A 23,859-nucleotide genomic window follows, 5' to 3' on the forward strand; every position below is an offset into this window, starting at 1 on the left:
TTCCCATTGACTCCTAGCCTGGGAACTTACATATACCACAGGTGTGGCCCTAAAAAAAAAATAAAATTTAAATTAAAAAAAATGAAGTACATTAGGCAGAATATTAACAAGTTAAACAATCTGACAGTTAATGCTTCTCATGAGAAATGTGACCTGCTTCTCATCACCCATTGGGGCACTTTGTCCTTCTCCGAGGCTGTCCAGAAGGCGTAAATGCAGCTCATTGGAAGAAGGAATACTTAAAAGGGGAAAAAAAATTATCAATTAAACTAATAAGGGACCTAATAAAAGTGGTAAATTGGGTGTTTCACATTTAAAATGTCCACATTGTGTTTAAAAGCGTTACTTCAGAAATTAGAGATTAGGGAGTTCCCATCGTTGCACAGCAGAAATGAATCTGACTAGTATCCATGAGGATGCGGGTTGGATCCCTGGCCTCCCTCAGTGGGTTAAGGATCTGTGGTGTAGGTCACAGACACTGCTTGGATCCCACGTTGCTGTGGCTATGGTGTAGGCTGGCAGGTGCAGCTCTGATTCAACCCCTAGCCTGGGAACTTCCATATGCCACAGGCGCAGCCCTAAAAAGAAAGAAAAGAAAAGAAAAGGAAAGGAAAGGAAAGGAAAGGAAAGAAAGAAGAAAGAAAGAAAGAAAGAAAGAAGAAAGAAAGAAAGAAAGAAAGAAAGAAAGAAAAGAAAGAAAGAAAGAGAGAAAGAAAGAAAGGAAAAGAAAACAGTGTATAGTTTAATACAAAGTGATGAGTTAGTTACCCTCCCTCCTCAGAACAGTCTTCCTATTGAAGCCTCGCCCTGTTTCATTGTGAGCTTGGTTTCCCTGTTTTGGTGTTGATGGCTTGCCTCACAGCCCTTCTGGGGTGCTTTCATTGGTAAAATGGTAAGTGCTACCGCCACCTTGATTTTCCCCACTTTGAAGCATCCCAGGCCTGTGAGAAGAAAGCCAGGGAGCTGACTACTTTTCGTGAGTCAAGAAAATGTCTCTGTCTTCCCATGTTGGAGCCTGGGCTTCCTGGCACGAGAGAGTGATTCCTGTACGAATGCCTTTTTCCCGTTCCTGAACCCTGTTATTTATTGAGAATTTTGACAGCATTCTTTATGATGGGTCTATTCCCCACATGTGTCATAGACTTGGATTCATTCATTCAGCAAATATTTGTCAAGAACCCTTCATACTTTTCATACTTGCTGCATGTCAGTTGCGCAAAAATCTAGTGATTTCTGCTCTTTTCTTCCTTCCCTACAAGTCAGTTCTGGATCCTTTTGTCCTGTCTCCCTCCTCAGGAAGTCAATTTCAGATTATTTATTCAAGGAGGAAAACATTAGCAAGACTTGCTGAGGATTCAAATTTGGGGAGCTTCTTTTTCCAAAAGAGAATTTGGCACAACTGTCTACATTCTCTAGACTTTAAATTCTCCATCTTTCTCCCCCCGCCAATTCTTAAATTTCCCCTCTACTATTATTATCTCCAAGTCACTGCATGCTTTCTTCTGTGATGCACTCAACCTAAGTGTGAGACTTTTGGAAATTTGTTTGCTAAATCATCTGGCAAATGGTCTTGTTGATGTCTGCTGAGCTGCTCAGAGCCTACAGTTGTTAAGCACTTATTGCAGGAATCCAGCCGGGCAAATTAAGAAAGCTACATGTTTGCTTGTTATTTTAGGACTATTATGCTATGCTTCTTGAGGGGGGCTCCAGATTGGACCCTCTGACCTGAAAGGACTTGCTGTTCTTTAGTCAGATGTTGCTGCGTGGAATCTGAATCTTTGACCTGGCAAAAATAAAAGTGATTATCTTCATTCAAGAGGTGGGGGGGGGTAGGGGGGTGAGGGGTAGGGAAATATCCTCTTGTTCCTTTTCATAGTCCAGCCTCCTGGAAAACGTACAGCATTTATTTCAGCAGCTCCATGCTTGCTCACTGGGTATGTCATAGTTTATAACTAAGCTGGGAGCTTTTTATCCTTACAAATTATTTACTTCATTTTTTAGCCCAAGTGCCTTATGTAAAGAGAACTCCAACATTTGCGCTCTCCACTCAAGGTGATTGTCCCTTTCCAACCCATGTAGAAAGGTCTACCGAGGGGTAATCCCGTTATTAAAAGTGTAGTTGATGATCCTGGTGCTTATCTTGCAAGCCTCTATTACACACTGAAACTGCCCTGTAAGTACGTGCATAGGGTAGGTTAAAAAATAACTAAGTTCCTTTAGCCTTTTTGAGAACCATTATTAAAGCAGATTTGGGGTGTTTGAAAATTTTCCCAATATGCCAAAAATTGCAAAATATGACCAGAGTTGTTTAAGGTCAGGGTCCCTAAATATGCCAGTTTTCTAAAAACCAGGCAGGTATTATTGTCATCATTTTAAAATGTATTGTAGTCTACCCAAAGCTTTGCCTTTGGCACCTCCTTTCTGTGTAAGAGGCATTACAGCTGTGCTTGAAATCCCTCCCCAGCGGTTTGAGTGGTTGCTCTTAAGCTATTTCTAAATGTTCATCTAGTTCAAAATGCTGATACTGACATGATTTGGAAGAAAATACCCTTGTAGTAGGATATTAGTTTGTTTCCCCAAACATTTCCGTTGGTTTCATGAGCTTTAAAAATGTGAGTATCGCAAAGGAGAGTTGCCCTTTCCTTGTCTACTGTAGGTATTTTTTAATAATGCAAGCTGTTTAAGCGCAGAGCTAATGTCTAACATGCCTTTTCTAGCAACAGACTTTGTACTTTATAAATGCTTTATGATGTTAAATATTTGTGAGGAGTAAAGGAACTTGCCTCTTGAAAATAAAAAGCATTGGATAATCTTGCAGCAATCACATCGTTAAGAAGTCAGATGCCAAATCTGGATGCACCAAAACACATCATCTTCTGTGAATCTGCCGGTGGTTCTCTGGTCTGGGAAATAAAAGTAACTTCTCATCCAGACTCTAAGACAGGAGCTAGCAAGCTATTTCTGTAAAGGGACAGATAGTTAATAGTTTAGGCTCTTTGGGCCAAAAGTCTAAATAATAGTATGGAGCTACTCAAGAATAGAGGAGGAGTTCCCATTGTGGCTCAGCAGGTTATGACCCCAGCTAGTATCCATGAGGATGTTGGTTTGATCCCTGGCCTCTCTCCGTGGGTTAATGATCCTGCATTGTTGTCACTGTGGTATAGGCCAGCAGCTGCAGTGGCTCCACTTTGACCCCGAGCATATGTTGCAGGAGTGGCCCTAAAAAGCAAAAATAGAGAAAACAGGAGTTCCCTGGTGGCTCGGTAAGTTAAAGATCTGTTGCCATTGCTATGCCAGGGGTTTGATCCCTGGTGCAGCCAAAAAAAAAAAAAAAAAAAAAGGAAGAATAGAGAAAAATTTCCACAAACAATTTTTCAAGACAGTAGATTGTTGATCTCTTCTATAAGTTGGATTTTCCCAAAGTGCAGTCTTAGGATGATCGGATGTCACATCTCTGAGTTGATTTCTTAAACATGAAGATCTTTGGGACTCCCTGCATATTCTTAAGTGTCTGATTTAGCTTTTCTCTGCTCCTCTCACAGCCTTGGTTTAGTTGGCGAAGTGTATCTCCTATCCTTAGGAAATCCAGCACTTTCCATGGACTTTCCCCCTTCTGTCTTCAGATAGGCTCAGTTCTCCCTTTTAAAACAACATTATTTTGATCCAGCTACCATCCCATCACCCCCATTCAGAGCTAGACTCTTCAAATATGCCTTCCTTGCCCACGGCCTCTGCCACCACCATGCTCTTTACATCCTCTACAATATTGTCCTTGTCCTCACCATTCTATCCAAACTACACCCCCAAATTAGCAAGACTCCTCTTTCAAATCCTCAGTTCTCTGTAATCCTAAACATCAACCTGTCATTTGACACTGCTGGCAACCCCCCTTCCCCAAATATCTCCCTTTTGTTAATGCTTTTCCTGGTATAGCTGGGAGAGGACCTTGAAAGAAATGTCACCTGGTCCAGTAGGAAATTCTTCAATGTCATTTTGTAACCGCATCTTCTACCCTTGGAAGGGAGTACTAATGGGCTTAGGAGGACAGGAAATAAATGGGCTCTTGCACGGGGCAGGAGTCCAGGGCTTGTAGAGGTGCATGGAATCTGAAGGATTTGAATGGATGAACACACCAGCCGCTGTGTATTATTAAGTACTCAAAGGAAGGTGAGCTCCATGACCAGAGCCATGAGTCTCATTGGATGAGACCTGTTGAGTGAGGTAACCTGGGTGCAGATGGGGCAGGTGACTTACATCTCCATCTATGGCTCCAATGCACCCTGCTGCTCAGAGACACAATGTGAGAGGTAGTCCAGCAGCTGGTGCCCCCCCAGGACCATCCCCTTCATCCTCCATCACAAACCTCCTGTTCCCTTCTGGTTTCTCTCCTCTTCCCAATCCCAAACTGTGGGCGCCACCCACACCCCGTGTGCTGCATCTGCCCTGCTAGCTGCACCTCCTGTCCTGACCCACCTGTTTGCCTGCCCTTTTGAATGGACAGCTGTGTCTCCTGGAGCCTTGAGAAAGTCTCATTTTCAAAGGTCTGAGAGGCTAAAAAATAAACTTCGCTTGAATTTCCAGCAGGTATCTCTAATTCAGTTTATCAAATTCAAAAATAAAAGTCCCTTCAAAATATTCAAAATTCCCTTCCCACTCTACTCATTTTATTCAGCTGCTTGCCAGTGAGCTCCACCTCATGACACAGAAACCGGAATTCCCTGGTGGTTCAGCAGGTTCAGGATCCATCATCGTCACTGCTGTGACTCTGGTTACAACTGTGGCACAGGTTGGATCCCAGGTCCAGGAACTTCCACATACCCCCGGCTTGGCCAAAAAACAAACAAAAAAGAACAACCCAGAAACCTCGTAACTGTTCTTTTTTTTTTTCTTTTTCTTTTTAGGGCCGCACCCAAGGCACATGGAGGTTCTCACGCTAGGGGTCAAATCAGAGCTATAACTGCTGGCCTATACAGGATCCAAGCCACGTCCTCGACCTACATCATGGCTCACGGCAACGCCAGATCCTTAACCCACTGAGCGAGGCCAGGGATTGAACCTGCGTTCTCTTGGTTGCTAGTCATTCATTACCTCCTGAGCCATGACAGAACTCCCCCCTTGTAAGGATTCTTTACGCCCCTCTCACTGTATAGTATCCCAGTCCTGCAAATATTTTATTTATTTTAATTATTTTATATCTGTTACCTTATGTGTATATTTTATAATTGCATTTACCAGGGTTCATCCAATTTCTAACATATCATGAGTTTTATGCAATTTTTAAAGTTATCTTGTTGCCTCCTTTTTCTTGCTCTCCCATTTTATTTCATGTATCATCCTCACACTAATCTTCTCAAAACTCTTTGTTCATCAAGCTCCAGTACTGACTAAGGCTCCCTGTTACCCAGTTGAGAACAGGGCCTGCTTTTAAACTTATTTCCCACTGATCCCCAAACCGCACTCTTTATTCTGCCAAACAGATCTCAGACTCTCCCCCATCTGTCGTGGGTACTTCCGCCTGTACTTTTCCCACAGCAAACTTCATTCATGCTCTTTCCTTAATCTAAATGCCCTTCCTCCATTGATGGCGTACCTGGCAGAAAGGATGACCTTCCCAGGAGGGAAGGACTTATCTGACTATGAACACTCAGGTATCTAACTTTCCATGACTACAGGAGTGCCACCCCTCCCCCCACCTTTGTCTGTAAGCCATCCCCTTCCTCTGTAGGTGGCCTCTAAAAAGTGGGGGGGTGGGGTGAGTCAAACAGGACCAGCCAAGGTCAACAGAGGCTCTACCACCATCGCTTCCCCCCTTTACCTCTCCTGGATGGAGAAGCCCATCCTCAGAGGAATGTGGCTTCTCTTAGTTTCTCTCCCTAAAATGAGGGCAAGAACCAGGATTCTTTTTCGGAGTGAAGATGGTATTCATGAAACTCTTTGAACCCATGAACAAAGAAAGTGGCTCTTGTTTACAAGAAGTATAAATACAATGTATGTATTATTTTTTGTCTTTTTTTTTTTTTTTTTTTTTCCTCTGGTCAAAATCAAAGATGGCGTTTTGGGGGAGAACACAAATTAGATTCATATGAACTTCTATGATTAATTATGCCACAATTAAATATTAACCACTGCAGTATGTCTTATATTTATGCCGTGGCTCTCTTTTCTATTTGAAAATTGCTTAATTATATACAGAAATATGTTTAAAATATAGGTTATATTCTGATTCTGAATTTGAAAAGAAATTTGGTGTGTACATGAAAACAAACCCCCAATGTTAACCACTTAAGACTTGGTAGATTTTTCAGAAATCGAGTCTACTGCCACCTGTAAAAAAGTGTCATCAAATAATTCAGCTTATTAATTTTTTAAAAGATCCAGTATCCTTGCATTAAGAAAATATACTGAAATTATTTTTTTTCACTGCTGAAATCATTGAATTTCATCACGATGAGGCAGAAGCAATATGTAATACTGAAGTATTTTCAGATTTGCCAAAGAAAATATATTTTCTTGTAAATACATTTTGCTACCGTTTTTAATTCTTTGAAAATTGCTCCTTATCATGTGACTTTGCTCACATCCCTGGCAGGGGCTTCAGTTCACTCATCTGTAAATCAGAGAATTACAATTACTGGCAGGTTTGTTGCCAGCATTAAATGGGTTATGATTCGTCAAGCATGTAGCACAGAGTCTTACACATATGAAATACTGCAAATGGCAGTGCTAATATATATTTATTAAATTAATTAAAATGTACAGTTCACTAAACCCCATCCTTATCTCTCAACTGCTATGAATACACGTTCTTTTCCTCTCATTCTTAGACTACTTTAAGACCTGGAACAGGAGCTGTCAATGCACAAGGAGTCCCTTATCTCTTTCATAAGATTTATGAAAGGTTTGTACATTTTGCCAGGGAAACTGAGCTGCACGTGAGTTGTGCCTGGCTCCCCAGAACCTGCAGCAATGTGCTTCTTTGTCGTTAAAAGTCCAGACTTGACCCCACCCCCACCCCAGCCCCCACACCCATGGCTTCCATCCAGTTTCCAGCGCTGGAAATCAGACACGAGACATATCAGGCAGTGAGTGGAACAAACAAGTTGAAGGAGAATCCACAGCTGCAAATATTGCACCAACAGCTAAGAAGGCACCTGGAGTTCCCGCAGGCGCCTGGTGGCCCCCTCTGCTCAAGTACTTGGGGCTCTGACTAATAATAAAAGGTCAGCCATCGGAGGCTCTCTTTATCTCAACTACTTAAAAAAGAAAAAAAAAAACTTATGTCAAGTGAGCACTTTACATGTTGTTCACCCACTTAGCCAGTGCTCCCGCCAAAGCTGAAACAGATTGCCTCCACAAAGTCTTCTCAGCTTCTTGCTTTCCCTTAAAGCTGCCGCTTCCTAATCCTTTGATCCCTGTCCCACTGAAGTCTTTGAGAGTGGAACAGAAAGGACAGAGTTGAGATTTTGGTGTGACAGTAGAAGAAAATCAATTTTGGCTTCCCAAACATAGGAGTGGTGCAAAAGATCACCAGTCACAAATAGATGTTCTTTGTCATTGTCCTGAGTGACTGGAAATGCCCAGGAGGTGTGATGCAATACAGACAATAGGAGGCACCTTTTTTCTTAAAGAATAAAAGAAATTAAGTCTGACTTTGAGACCACATCCTGAATGTCAGTGCCCTATCCAGCCTAAGGATTCCTTGTGTTTTTGCTTGATGTGACAGATTTTAAGCACACTGGCATTCTATCAGAGGATTTACACATTGATTAGAGGTTAAAAGCATTTGTCGGTAAGTTTAGTTGGAGGACTGTTTCCTACTCTAGGAAAACCAGGCCTTCCCTGTAATTGGCAGTCCTATTATAAGTGGATATTCTGTTAAGCTTCTAAGAATTTCTAAAAACTTATTAAGTAATTGAATAAAGCAGAGTGTGTTTAGTCTTACAGTTGCACCATATTTCAGAATATCATATAACCTATGAGTCAGTTCAGATGTTATATGTAAGTGATAAAACATGGGATAAAAAGCAAACAGAAATAAAAAATGGCATGAATTACCATACCACCCACTAATGCATTCCATAGCGATTTAGTCATCTTCTCTCCTAATTGTACTCTTAAAGATTTGACTACAACTATTTTTATCCTCAGAATAAAAGCTATTATACCCCAAAAGGTATAAAGAAATTACGATAGACTTTTCATAATTTATAACAAACATGGTTGTTTTGAATGGGCTTAATTATTATCTCAATTCAGTTCAATGCGATGGTGATTTATTGCCTTTTGAGAGCTGTTTGTGAAGGTCTCATTAGGAAGAGCTACTAAACGATACAGTAGAACACATATAAAGGAATATTTAATGTCCTCAGTAATAGAAACACTGCTTCTTACGCTCTATTTGCATGCCAAAAATTCTAAGCTGCAAACACACCCCACTATAATAATAGAATTTAAAAATTAGTCTATATTTTTTGGCTATTGTATAGAGAGAAAAGAAATGCAGCTTTTCTTAAATGAGAGAGAAATATGTGCTGTTTAGGTAAGTAGGGTTTAAATCTATGTGGAGATTTGGATGTATTAGGGAGGCATAATAGATCACTTGCTGGAAATAAGAGATACAATTCTAGTTTCTCAACCCCTAGTGTTTCTTAAATATATGCTTATTCTGTGATCACCAAGGAAGTGAAATAAATTTAACTGTAGCATAACCAGCAGATTTCATTGGCTTGGCATCTGATCTGTGGTTTGTTTGTTTTTGCGTTTTAGGATGCCACCCTCAGCACATGGAAGTTCCCAGTCTAGGGGTCGAATTGGTGCTGCAGCTGCCTGCCGACACCACAGCCACAGCAACGCCAGATCCAAGCCTCACCTTTGACCTACACCACAGATCATGGCAGTGGCGGGATCCTTAACCCACAGAGTGAGGCTATGGAACGAATCCGCATCTTCATGGATACTAGTCAGATTTGTTTCCGCTGAGCCACGATGGGAACTCCCTGTAGTTTAGTTGTATCCTTTGAAAATTTGAAAAATTGAATGGAAATCAATATAAGATATGATGATTTAATTACGTCCCCTTCTTGATGAGAAACACATAGTTACTACTATGTTTCTGGATGTCCATAATTAACCTTCATTTCAGGAGCTTAAATTCCATATATCATATTTATTTATAGAAACACCTCTCATGAACTCTGGGTAATCCTCTCTGCATTTCTAGAAGGTGTACCCGAAATCCTGTAAACAAAGCACTTAATTTTGGGCAGTGATTATATTGTTAACATACTGACAATAATAGTGACTACGAATAAAAGACAGTCTTTCTTACAGTTAAATTTATCTGTAGAGTAGAGTTTTGAGGGTAACTAGGGTGATTGATGTCATCAGTAGCTAAGAACGCATGGTAGATTTTCCTAAGTTACCAAAACTCTGGAGATCAAAACAAATCCATTAATTTCCTGTCATATCATCCTTTTACTAAATCCTGGTACACAAATGAAATTCCAGCTAGAGATAAGCAAGGTGTCTGCAAGAGCATAATCATTTATCTTGATAGCAGGCGTGAAACTCTGGTAAAAGAACAAATAAACTTTTGAAGAAATAGCTCTGAACTAGAGTGCAAATGAAGTGCAAAGCATCAGCCGTTTCACGTGGGCATCGAGGTTATAAATGGTATTTTCAAGAGCTTTCATAGTGGACAAGGACAGGCAGTTAGCCTAGTTGACTCCTTAGAACAAATGTCATTAAAGCAGTGTGGTGAGAGTGACTGGTTCAATCTTTATTAATGGAAAAAAAAAAGAAATAAAATATGATGCCTCCAAAATGAGGCAGTTAGAGTTGAATTGTGGCAAGCTCCATCTTCACTAAATGGCCACTTCACTTGTCTAGTTTTTTGCAAAAGATGCAGAAAAAAGAAAAAAAAGAAAGGTCAGAGAGAGATGTTCTCTTGAGTCCCCTCTGCTATTGTTTTGATTTAAGAAAGTGGTTTTTAAGTGTTTTGGGGGGTTTTTTGTTTGTTTTTTTAGGAAAAGTTCCTGGTTTCCTGGAGCCAATCAAAATGTATTGGAAATATCGTTGTTTATTCTTTTTATAATAGTAGCAGAATCATGGAGCAGAAAATTTGAGTCATGATATCTGTAGACTGTAGGGTCATGGAAAGCTATAGATTCTGTGGACTTAGGTGAAAAAGAGGCAACAGGCTTTTCCTTGAATTTCTGAGGAGATTGTTTTTCACAAGCAGGTCTTGTTATCTGTACCTTGAATACGTCAACAGAGTAATCCTTATTAAAAAGGACACTGGTTCACTTATTTTCCCTTCTTTTTTTTAAGATTTGTAACTTTATTTTTTTAATGTATAGTTGGTTTACAGTGTTTCACCAATTTCTGCTGTATAGCAAAGTGACCTAGTCATCTGTCTATCAGTATGTGTGTATGTGTGTACTCTTCCTTTTCTTATATTATCTTCATCATAGCCTATGCCAAGAGATTGGGTACAGTTCCCTGTGCTGTAAAGGAGGACCTCATTGCTTATCCATTCTGAATGTAATAGTTTGCAACCCCAAAACTACCCCTGTCCGTCCCACTGCCTCCCTCTCCCTATTTTCTCTTCTGACTTGCTATCAGGTCTCAAATTCCATCAATCTCTAGATGCTCTTCTAAGACCAGGGTTCCATTGACTCCAGAAATCCTCTTCTAAAACTCACCTTTGGAAGTCATAAAACATTATTTGGAAGGGAATGCCTGATTGTGAATGAGGGGAGGGCAGCTAGAGCAGGAGCAAAGGATGCATTGCTGCCCCCGCCAGCCCCTGGTTGGTCTCCGAGTCTAGGGAGAATTTCTATTCTCTGCTGAAAATCCCTTCTTTGATTTTTTTTCTTTCTTTAGTTGATTTCTGCAAAGGCTAGTGAACAATTCACATGTAATCATTACAAAACCATGGAAATTCTGCTGTATATCTATCCTTGTATTTGCAAACCAGAAATGATTGTCAGCATGCAGGCCAAAATGTGTCCTTTCCAGCTAGGTCAGACTACATCCACACAGAAATGGAAATATTCCTGAGCCAGACCTCCTGGTGGTTTCCTTTTGGGTTCAAATTACTGCGCATGTGTAAAAGGTACCTGATTACCAGGTGAATGCCATTACCTTCAAGCTAGTGGGGCCTCACTCTAGCTTGTTCAGTTCCCATGCGACCTCGTCCAGATCACTGCAGTTCCACTGCCTCAGGTCAACCAATTCATGGTCTGATGTGCCATCACTTGCTACCTGTAGCCATTTTTGAAAAGCATAGACTACCCATGCATCCACTATAGTCTGGTGTATATCGTTTCCCGGTCAGTTAGGCTGCACCACCTCCATTATCCAGCCTAACTGAATAGAAAGAAATAGCAATCATGTCCATGTGGTCCTTATACACTTTGAAACGAGGGGGTAAACATTGAAAGGGATGTTGTATTTTAGACAATATTTACTAGAAGCTCTCTGAGAGTAGACCCTATCTTTCCCAATTACTGTTGAGTTCCCAGCTCCTACCGTGTGTCTGGAATGTGGTTGGTGTTCAATAAATGTTGAACTGAGAGATGAGTCCTGTTCATAGCATTTTAGCCACCTTGTTTGGACAATGCTGCCATATTTTAAATCCTATACATGATCCAGATCTTTTCTAGAATAATTCCATGCTTGCATCCCATTCAACAATTCCACTGGCTATCTTCCTAAACAAAGTCCTTTTGAAATGAACCCGAGTTTGATTCAAACACCCATTTTCTTGCGTAAATATATGATCAATGTTGCAATGCACTTCCTGATTTTGTCATCATTTAAGTCCTTAACTTTTCTGCAAAGTGACTACCTGAACAGAACTGCCAGAGCAAAGATAGTGGCCTGTATGAGATTCACCATATAAGATCAAAGTACCTGAAGGATGTATGAAATAAGGTTCTAGCATGAGTCTTGGTATTTTTCAAAAAAAACTGTCTCGTGAACACTTGCCTAACTTACTGGGCTTACTGTGTGTCAGGTACTTGTTCTAAGCATTTGACATGTATGAACTCTTTTAAACCTCAGGTTACTCCTGTAAGACAGATGACATTATTAAACCCATTTTACAGATGAGGCGTCTGAAGCCCAGAGATATTAAATACTTTGCCCAAGTTACAAAACCAAGATACGGTAGAACTGAGACGTGGATCCAGACAGTCTGGCCTGATTTTTGTGCTTTTAATCTAGCCACCACTTGACTAGCTCTTATTTTGTGATATTATTTGGAATATCTCTTTTACATTATTCTTTGTGTCTTTGGGGCAGGAAAAAATTGAATAATAATGTTACTGGTATTAAAAGCCCCACAAAGAGAGAGGTATTCTGCCTAAAAACAATACAGGTTTTAATTAAATGTGGAAAGCAGGTCAGTGGTGATAACATTGTTTCCTTGGAGTTCAGCCAAAAATGAAGAACTTGAGTAAGACAACCGTCATGGGATAATAATAAAAAGTAACAGGTAACATTTATATAGTGCCTTCTACATGGGAGGCAATGTTCTAAGGCCTTCAGGTGCATTTTCTTATGTGTAATAAGTCCTATTTTATGGACAACCAGCTTACTGGCTTGATGTCACATATATCAGAACAAGCAGAGTAGGGTCCCCAAAGAAAATATATCTGACCCCAAAACTTGTGTTTTGAGCAATATCCTATCATTACAGCCATCATCTTAAGCACACGGAGGAAAGACTGTGTTTGGTGTTTGGATGAACCCCTTTCTCTTTTAAAGATGTTTACCTGTAATTCTGATTGAATGGGTTGCCTAGGCTACTGCTGCACTTCCAGTGTAGGCAGTAATCTATGATAGCTTCCTGGCCGTTGGTCATTGTGCAGATTCATACATTATCTCACTGAAACTCTCTGATGACCCTGTTGTTCCTGTTTCATAAAGGAGGGAATTGGGGCCTAGAGACAGTAAATTGTTTAAAGGCATGCTGTAGGCGACTTCAAAGCCCTTGACCTTTGCTGCTCCACACAGAGTATTCTACCAAAATAGATTAAGCCATTTTGGTAGGTCAAAGAATGGTCAATTATTGGCAATTTCACATTGCACAACCTAACTAGTGAATGATAATTGATTTAAGCCTTCCCTCCTTTTCATTGTTAAGTACACTGAGGGAACACCTAATACATTTGCGAACATATGCATGAAGAGGAAAAAAAATCATGAAAATTTAACAGTACCAGTGCCTTGATTAGTGTGGATTATGTTAAAATTCATTTTGTTTACACATATATAAAAGCTGGCATTGTATTTTTTTTAAACTATGATGTATTTTGAATAGAAACTATTCAGAAATAATTGAAAATGAAGAAAACATATTCAATTCTGTTAATTTGAATAATGTCAACAAATGCATTTGTCAGAACCACATAGTAAGAGTTAAAATCTGAAAGCTTCAAATGATGGCAGCTAAAATTTAGCCTAAGAAAACACATGCAATTGTGCTTCTCCAAAATCCAATTTTAAAATATCTAAGTGATGGTTTAAAATAATTGTTTCAGTTTACATTGCAAACTCATGCAAATTGACATTTATCAAGTTTCGCTGTCGCTCAGTCTAATGGTGAAGTCTGCTCACTCTCCTTTAAAAAAAAAAAAAGGAGAGAGAGAGAAAGAAAAGAAAGAAACCTCTGATTTGGAAAATCTTTTTTGTATTATTTGTCAAGATTTTTGGTACTTTAAATGGGATATTTAATATGCCTCTGTACAGACTGGGTTTTCCTATTTCCTGGAAAATATTTTGGAGAGCTCCACTCTCAATATGATAACAAGGGCTCAGAACGCAAATCTGTCATCCCTCAGGAGCCTCTTCCATTTTGGTGGCTTGTGAAAAGTCGACTTGATATAGAAGATCAGTGGCTGGTCTTAGCTCTCTGCTGTTGGAACAGTTCAGGGCTCTGACAGCTGGATCTTTTCCTCACCCTTTCCTTCTTCCTACAATCTCTTCTGAGATCACGCAATGCGCTGCCATTCCAGGCAGTGGCCAAGTGTGGGAGGACCGCCCTTGAAGCCAGAGTCACCTTAAGTGACAGTAAACTGCATCGGAAAAAGTTCATGCTACCTGCCAGCCAGAGACCACTTGACAGGTAGAAACATTTACTTCCAAGTTGAAAGGTTAGGTAAAAATCGTACCTTTCTGATTACATTATGTGATTTTTTTTTTATAATCGCCTAATAACTAGCAGATGGCACAGTGTACATTTTATGTGTATACTGAGACCATGATTTTTCCCCATTTTTAGTTCTCCTTTGGTAACTGGTAATGAATACTATGTGATGTGAAACAGTAGTCTACAGCTCTGTGACAGTCACCATATAAAGAAGGGTTTTCTTCTTGGGAAATTATTATTATATAAGTGTTATTGAGAAGAAGTTTTGAGCTCCAACGTTAAGAGACGGGGTATCCGCCAGAGCTATCAGAAAGATAATGATTCACAGTGAGTTAGCCTCTCTGTCTGTGTATCTTTTAACAGAGGTTTGTTTTACCCATTCACTTAATCAAAAATAATGAAGATATATGGATATCAAGTTCCTTAGAATTCTCCGTGAAAGGCACAATTGTTCTGGCTGTGCCCAAGTACCTTAGCTCAAATCCAGTTACACTGCGCAGAAAAATGTTAACATTTTTCAAACAGTTCTTGATTTCATTTGCACTGATTTTATCAAAATAAGGGGCGTGGGGAATGGACACTATACCTTTGTCCCAGGCGGTAAACAAGATTTTTCTCTTTAAGGTCCCCCAGCTAAAAGTTAGCCCACTGTAAGCTCAAAGAAATCAGGTGAATAATATTAGACTATTGGCTCTTTTAAAGGATTTTCCATGGCATTTATTTTTTAAAGACCAGAAATTTTACTGAAATTGAACTTTAGAAAAGTGGCCTTAGCACCAAGTTTCTGTCCCCCAGTGAAGAGATAATCTAGGAATTGATATAAGGTGGCCACAACTCAAAACCTGGTGGTGGGCCACAGGGGAGAACGCTGTAGAATAAAAATACCAGAGCTAAAATCATAAGGATGCTGGCAGCCTAACGCTTGCAACCATATTAGTTGCTGTCTTTCCAATGTTATCTTATAAATCAGCTAGTACTGGTACAGCCAGCCACCATCATATACATACTCTGTCCTTATTCAGAAGTCATACCATCACATCACATCATATAAATTTGAAATTCAGGAGTTTGCTAATAGGTGAATGTTTAAATTAATTAGAGAAAGCCATGAAGACATATTTTTAAATGTAAAATTTTCAATCCCCCCACCTTCTTTTTAATCCTGGCATTGGATGCCATGTAGACTCAATCTACAAGTAAGACATTCTCGGCAGATCATAAGTCGTCAGCACATATTGTATGCAAATGTCATCCTTGCTTTGAAAATACCTTTTGCATTTTAAGCACGATCCTATTTTGACAGTTCTTTATGCTTTTTGGGGAGAGTTCTTTGGAGAGTTTAAAAAAAAAGCATCTTGAGTTTTTGCCTCGGCATGTTCATTTTAATCTTCTCGTTTCTGTTCTATCACAGTTAACCCCTCAATCAAATCACCTGGAAGCCCTTGTTCAAGTTCCAGGCTTCCATCAACCCCCATCAGTGATTCCAAGCAGGAGGTTTACACATGTTAAACCACCAGGATGTATGTTGTTCTTCAGGATTGCCCTGGGGAGTTTGTGACTGCATTTTTGCCAATTGAATTATGATGTGAGATGGCATGAATATTGGTCAAATTTCTAAACTGAATTTCCCAATTTTTAGACAGTGGTGTAAACTAACCCACAGGTTGTCATAACCCATTCAGTATGTTTTTTAACAATAGTCACTGAAGCATAGAGGTCTTTTAAACTCAATAAAATGCACCGAATTATCTGCACATGTACTATCCACCAACCTCCCCTTAACTCCTTCCTCCTCACATTTCAAACCTACAACAAAATTCGCAGCCAGGGAATTGGTTAGTGCATCTGTGTGTGTGTGTGTGTGTGTGTGTGTGTGTGTGTGTGTGTGTGTGTGTGTGTTTGCCTGTGGCTTATATGTGTATTCTGCTTTAGATTTCTTTTTCCTTCTTCCCAGTCATATACATTTGGAAGTATGAAGGGACCAGGGGACAGTGCATTTATACATTTTTTGAGCACAGACGCATCCTCCAAAGGATGCATAAAGGAAACTAGTATTGCACTTTGGATGGTATTTCAACATTGCAAAGTGATAACAAAATAAATCGCGTGGCATGAGGAGCTTTCATTTTTAGGGGCAGGTTACGTATTTTACATTTATTAAGAACTTCTTTCTAAGTGTTCTGTCTAATGTTTAGCTCTTTACTTTTTTTTTTTTTTTTTTTTTAGGGCAGCACCCTCAGCATATGGAGATTCCCAGGCTAGGGGTCTCATTGGAGCTACAGCTGCTGGCCTACACCACAGCCACACCAGCTCCAAGCCTCATCTGTGACTTACACTGCAGCTCACAGCAATGCCAGATCCTTAACCCACTGAGCAATGCCAGGGATCAAACTCCAAAACATCGTGATTCCTAGTCACATTCGTTTCTGCTGCACCACGATGGGAACTCCAGCTCTTTACTTTTTTTTTTTAATTAGTGCTTTTATGTTATAGTGGGATGGGAGGAACATCTTCCACAATGCTGCGTCTGCTCTGGAGAAATTTCTTAAAATGAAAGCACAAATTTAGGTTTTAGGGAGTCATGATTAAGGGGTCTGCTCGTGGTCTAGCCCACTGGGACCTCAAGCCCACCCTTCCCTGGGGGATCTTTCAAACTAAGCCATCCACTGGAGAGGGTCCAGTGTTGTTTATCTTCTGGACCTCACCCCAATGGTTGATCTGAAACATCTTGGTCTCTAGGAATGGGAAAGGAATTGGGAGTCTCTGAGCAGTGTTTCTGTGCATTCAGCACCATGCCAATCAATAGGTAAGAGAAAGAGAGAAGAATGGGGAAAAAATGTTCATGAGAGGATAGTAGGGAAAAATGAGGTGGATAGGGTATAGTGCCTTCCTTGTTTTGGTAAAACGTTAATGGCTCTTAACATCCCTTTCCTGCCAGTGTATGTTTTAACTCTTATCTATCACATTGAAAGTTGATTTGGGAAAGAGAAGAAGAGCACAAAAAATGAAGTGTGTGTGTAACATCAGTACTAGATTATATTCTAAATAACAAAAAATATGTTACAGATTTTTAAATTCTGTAGTATGTTTAATAACACTTCTCTGCTAGGTCTATGCTGGTCCAGAAAAAAAGCAGTGACATCAGTTTAGTAAGAATGAAGTATATATTTTATTACACACTTCCACTTTCAAGTTTATAATATGCTTTAACACACCTGACAGGACCTCATTTGTTCCTAAAGACAAAAAGCCCTTTAAAAACGTCAGCAAGTATTGGGAGTTCCCTAATGGCTCAGCGGGTTTAGGATCCAGTGTTGTTACTGCTGTGGCTCAGGTCGCCACTGTGACCAGAGTTTGATCCTAGGCCGGTGAACTTCTCTATGTCTCTGGCATGGCCAAAAAAGAAAAAAAGAAAAGTCAGCAAGTATTATCCCCATTTTATAAATGAGAAAACCTGAAGCTCAGAGAGGTTAAGTGCCATGAATAAATCTTCATAGTTGCCCTTTGCACTAGGTATCTCTCTGGTATGGAGTGCCGGGGTTTGGGTATGTGTGTGTGAATGTAATCATAGAACACTGCCGCAAATGGAGATGGATTGGTAAAAGAAAGAAATTGAATTGACTGGTAAATTATTAGTACTTCTATATACCACTTGGCAGCTAAGGGATTGCCGTCTGTGTGTTAATATAAGCAGTAGAATGTCCAACAGATCGTTTCAATCCAATTAAAGTGATCTGTTGTGACTGTATTTGACTAGAGGCAATGGCAGAAAGGTGGTGAAAACGGCCTTCCAAGATTATCCTCTTTTTGAATCCAAAACTTGAGGGAATTTCTTCTGAAAACTGATGATGGCAGGATAATATATATTTTGTATACTCCACAATATATATTATCAACTCATAAATCAAGCTGCTTTCCAAAAGAGTTTAATTTTTTTTCAGGAAATTTCCTTAATATTTTAATCAAAATAAGAGGCAACTGCTTCCCACAGTTTTTATTTCTGATAGGCATCAGAGATCCTTTAAGTGGTGTATCTATACTTTTCCTTGCTGAATATTCTCCCAAATAAGAATAAAAACAGCTGAATTAGACAATGTGTGGAAAAGGAACTCCTGGCTTGTTAGTTTAACCAGGGACAGTAGCCAGACCTTATATTTCTGAGAGAAAAAAAAATCTTTTTTTCCTGGCATGAATTGTGTAACAGTTGTTTATGTACCTTGTAGCCCAGAAGACTTCTCAAAGGTAGTTTTCCCGATGAAATTATCCTCTGCTTTCAATGGTGACAATTGCGGCTATCAATTTTTACATTTTATTTTTCAATTTTAAAATTATTTTTATTTCAATATGTGTCTATTTAAATGTTTATATTATACAATTGGACATATAAAACCATGCCTTCCTGGCCGTGGGTGAGACGAACGGTGGAGGGGGATATGTTAGAAGCTATGTACATAGCTCGTAATGACCCACATCCGCTGGGCTTGTTTATTTCTGTAGGAAGGCAGCGGAACACAAAAATTCCGAGTAGGAGCCTGAGAGGCAGGCATCCTTACTAGTTTTGAGACCTTGTGCAAGTTGTTTTACCTCTTTATCCTGATTTCCTTTACCTGAAGATGGGGGTTGAAAATACCATCTTCATAGGTTGTTTTGTAGATTAAATGAAACAAACTCTATCACGTAGCTCATTCTTTGTACATCCTATTTGCATACTTAGCACATGACAGCAATTTTTAGTATCTTTTAGTATCTCAGGACTTATCTAGCATTTACGTTCTGAAAGGGCCCTTGAGCATGGGTCTTATTTGGATTCAGCATGGAAATAGGAACTTCTTAACGTGAGAAAGATGAGTGTCCTGGAGACATGAGATGTGGCTTTGTCTCTGGATGCAGGAATGATAGCTGCAGGCTCTTGGACGCTTGCATTCAAAATGCTGTGGTCCAGATGCCCACAGACGACCACAGATAGGACAGCCAAGCATTACTAAGAGAGCCTGCCCCTGGGACTGGCGCCTGAACATTTCAGAGGTAAATTATGAGGCAGCTAGGGAGCCAGGGCTGTGGTGGATGGATGGTTAGGACCTTCTGGGGCTGGGACCATGGAAAGTCAATGAAGAGGAACAGACACCTGGAAATTGACACAAGATGATCTGAAGCCCAGGGGGTGAATCTTGGGGTCCTTTGAAGGGAGGACGTTGCTTCTGCAAAGGAGGAACATGGATATTAATGGAATTGAAAAGGACCAACCAGGGAGGTATGAGGTGATTCTCCAGTGGATGAAGAACTGCTTGTGTTCTAAGGGGAAAAGCCCTAGGGGTCAGGAAAGAGAATGGCTTTCTTACCTAAGACATCTCTGCATTTGCCTAAGAACAGGGCTGTGCCTGGAGTGAAGTTTAGAACACAGCATCTCCTAGGGCTCAGGATCTGCTAGATAGCAGCAATGGTGACTTCTCATCCACTGTCATAACCCTAAAAGAGCTCACCTCAGTAACAGGCACACTTAACAGAGACCTTGAAATATCTTGCAAGGAAGGCACCTTCGGGAATTAGAGACCCAGGGCAATTATGCTGAGTATTCTGTAATGTACTAGAAATTTTTTATCTTCCTCTTGTTTGTGGGATTTGCTATTCCATCCATTTCCAAGGTTGATGTGTTCAGTCCTTACCTGAGGAAGGTCTGTGTGCCTATTTTCAGAGACAAGAAAGACTGGGTAGTATGTCCTGCTCCATAGCTGGGCCAACTGGAAAAGTAGAGATGGTGACCCATAAAGGAAAAGACTGGATTTAGACTGGATTCCTGGGAGACTTTGCTAAGGAGGAGAGGAACGCATGGAGAACCAGTGCTCGCAGGAGACATGAGGCCAAGGGCGAGAGATCTATTTTATTCTTGATTGCCTCCACTAGGCACCAAAATTGGACAAGAAAGATGACTAATGCAATGTAATGAGTTTCTATTTCAACAATGCCCAAATAGGCTCCCTTAACTCGGTTCATCAAGAACAAAGATATTAATTGAGAAAAACAAAAATAACACTAACGTAAACGGGAATCAAGCCGCCAATTACAAGCAAGCTTAGATACATACATGTAAGGAACTGCATTACATAAAATGCAGCTGTGAATCTTGAAAATTATCAAGCCCTGTTTGGTGACTAAAGGGTGGAGAACCTGAGTCTTCAGCCTCTTCCATGGAGCACAGCCTCCCTCCTCATTGCTGGATTGGTCTCCTTTGGTGACTGGGGACAGTCTTTGGTCCTAACACATGTCTGCAAGCGTTACTGGCATCTTCCTGCAGTTTCTTAACAGCAGTTTAAAGCTTTTTGTCTCAACTCATCCTTTGTCCCATACTCCTACTGCTGTGCTTTTCTTTTCTCTTCTATCAACTTTTCTTTCTTTGCTTGTTTTTTTTTTAATTAAAAAAAATTTTTTTCAAGTTTTGTTGAAGTACAGTTGATTTACAATGTTGTGATAATATCTGCTGTGCAATAAAGTGACTCGGTTATATAGATACACACATCCCTTCTTTTTCAGATTCTTTACCCATATAGATTATCACAGAATAATGGGTAGAGTTCTGATACCATCTCTCTTTCTTTGAATCAGTAAATTTTGGTGCTGCATAAGAGGCTTAAGTGGCAGACACTTCTTTCTATGGAACAGGGACGTAATGGAGGTTTCATTAAACCTCTCCTCTTGTCATTTGGTGCATTCAGTGTTATTCCTGCAGCCTCCGAGGGTGGGCAGTGCAGTTCTCTTTGTCTGGTTTTCCCATTGGTTTCTCAGAGCTTCTGCCCTTCCCTGATCTGAGAGTGAAGGCCTGCATTGTCCTGGTGCCCTGGACACATGACTACAGGGTCCTTTGGACTTTGTGGTCCCAATACCTGGACTCTCAAGGCCTCTTCCCTGATGACAAGGATCTCCTTGCTGATTAGTCAGTGTCCTCTCTCAGGAGATGGGCCTTGTGGCCACTATTGACCACACTGTTAGAATCTTTCCAAAATCTTCATTGTGAATGATCTCTCTGCTTCTGTTCTTAGCACCTGGTCTTTGGGTAAAAAGTAATGCTTTCTATGACACTAGCAACTCAGAAGTCTAGCCGGTCTAATTTTTACTCTGTGTGCATGTGCACGTGTGTTCTCACAATTGTAGATTTTTGTTTTGTCTTTTTTTTTTCATTTTTGTGGTCTGCTCAAAATATTCCTTTTCTTTCATTTATAAAATTTTTTTATTATAGTCTATCTATGTGTTTGGTCAATTTCTGCTATACAGCGAAGTGACCGAGTTATACAGATACATACATTCTTTTTCTCCTATTATCTTCTATCATGTTCTTTCACAAGAGACTGGATATAGTTCTCTGTCCTATATTGTAGGACGTCATTGCTTATCCCTTCTAAGTGTAATAGTTTGCATCTACCAACCCCAAATCCCTGTCCATCCCACTCCCTCCCCCTCCCCTTGGCAACCACAAGTCTGTTCTCCATGTCTGTGAGTCTGTTTCTGTTCTATAGATAGGTTCATCTGTGCTATACAAAATTTCCTTTTTTCACGGCTGCAGGGCAAAGAAAAAAAAAATCATGCATCCAAACCACTCCTGTTCCAATAGAAAATTCCTTTTCAGCACTTTGAAATCTGCTTTTTCTTGTTACACCAGCCCTGAGGTTCAGGGCTTTTGAAATTGTCTTTAAAGGAAAGCATATTAAGGGAAGGGGACCACCCCAGTACGGTAGGAGAATAAGCTGGAGTAGCAAAGAGGGACCTTTGTGCTTTGAGAAAATGACTTTGCTTCTTAGCACTTCATTTAGGTTTTCTTATGAATTAAATGAGGGTGGACTTGATGTTATCTAAGACCCATCATGGCTCTAAAATCTGTAACTCAAAGGTTGCATGGAAATTGGACAACTAAGTCTTTAAGAATAGGTATTTCCCTTCACATCCTGTCCTATTGATTTCTCTCCCGATGACTCTGCAGCAACATGCCAGGTCCCAGCGGTTCCAAAATGAGCGTGAGAAATGAAGTCAGCCTTGTCACCACTAATTGGTGTCTTACACAGATAAATTATCTAGTTATCAGGTGTCTCTTCACTTCGTGACAACACAGCGTCAAGAAAATTCGTTAACAAACGCACAGAGAATGTATTCTTATACTCACAGAAATATATATATTTATATCTATATATCTATATCTCTCTCTATATATATAGTAGGATGAACTCTCAAGCTTTAAGGCATAGGAACAGATTTCAGAAATTTGTCTTTCACTGCTAGCACTGTGGTAGGATTTCTATCTTGGTCTTATTCTGTGAGAGGAAATGCCTTTGTCGACTTGAGCCTGAAGGCGTCCGTACCTTCTCCTTTGTCCTTTAGAAGCTTCCAGTTTTTTTGTAGAGACAGGCCACAGTGGTCCATGATCGCGAGGTCACTGCCCAGGTACACTCAAGTGGCCTGGGGGCAGATCCTCTCTGCCCTGAGCTCCGACTAGCTTGAGACTTGCAACTCCATGGTCTGGCTGTGTAAATAAGTTTTTAATAATTTGATGATGATTTCAACTCCCAAGTATATTTGCTTTCCATTGTTGCCTTGTGCTCCAGAAAATACGCTGTGGAGAGCAGCTTGATGGAATTTCATTGAGACTTCCTTGACATTACGCCAGCTGCATTTTTATTTCAGCTTTAACCTACTTACTCTTTTTTTTTTCTTTTCAGTAAACAAATATAGTGCCTTATGTTGAGGCGAGGATTCAGGAGGAGTTTCAGGAAAATCATTCTTCACATTTTAGAGGTTGTTTGTAATAACTTTGCTTATGCTAAAAAATGTTAATAGCTTTTGAAGAATAAAAACTCTGTAATAATTGCCCATCTATAAGCAGAGTCTCATGGTTTTAGCTGCATCTTCGTTCCCGAGTGGTAAAAGAGTAACATAATACCTTCTATTTATGCATGGTTTATGAACTGACTTGCACAAGGGGATTTGTATTTATAAAAATGCATCTTACTTTGTATGCATCGTAACCATTTAATATTTGATTTGCCAAGAGGGCAAAATTTTGTTTTTAAAATGCAGCTATATGACCTTAGACTGTGCAGATATCATTAAGAGCATCTTCAAAGAGTTTTAAAAGATGACTTTGTAAAAAGATCAGACCCTAACTATAGGTCCTCAGATATTTTAAGAATTCATATAGCTTAATTTCCATTTCTCTTGCTGATACATAAGTCATAATAAGAGTAACAAAGAATTTCCTTAATGAATCGGTTGCCTATATATGCACTGAAGTGCATATAACACTGAAGAATGTTTCCAATTCTAAAATGTGAAAGGATGGTGTTTAAAGGCACTGTAGTTAGTTATCTCAACAGGTGGTAGCTGGTAATTGATAATTATATTTAAAGTATGTGCATTCATTGTGGTTACTAGTAATACAGCATTTTTATCCACAGATCTCAAAGCATGTGTGAATAAATATGCATTATTTCCCTATTTGAAATAGCCAGAGACTCACTGAACGTTAATTAGATATAAGCAGACAGAGAAACTTCACGTCCCCTGCTTGCTTGTAGCTACTAAAAACAAATGCTTCCCAGAAACTGGGATAAAGAACACAGTGTACCTGCTTCCGAAATAAGTACTATTCCAGGGCATGGTTCCAGCTCTGTGCCTCGGCCCCACAGAGCACCATGGCCCCCACACACATCCCCATCCCTGGG

At 40.0% G+C, this 23,859-nt stretch overlaps 1 protein-coding gene across 2 annotated transcripts in view; it reads left to right on the forward strand.

The window, feature by feature from the left end:
* TENM3 (teneurin transmembrane protein 3) overlaps positions 1-23,859 on the forward strand; it is a 706,293-nt gene that overhangs the window by 160,539 nt on the left and 521,895 nt on the right. The window lies entirely within an intron of this gene.

This window comes from Phacochoerus africanus, chromosome 3, assembly GCF_016906955.1.
Source record: "Phacochoerus africanus isolate WHEZ1 chromosome 3, ROS_Pafr_v1, whole genome shotgun sequence".
NCBI classification, from domain to species: domain Eukaryota; kingdom Metazoa; phylum Chordata; class Mammalia; order Artiodactyla; family Suidae; genus Phacochoerus; species Phacochoerus africanus.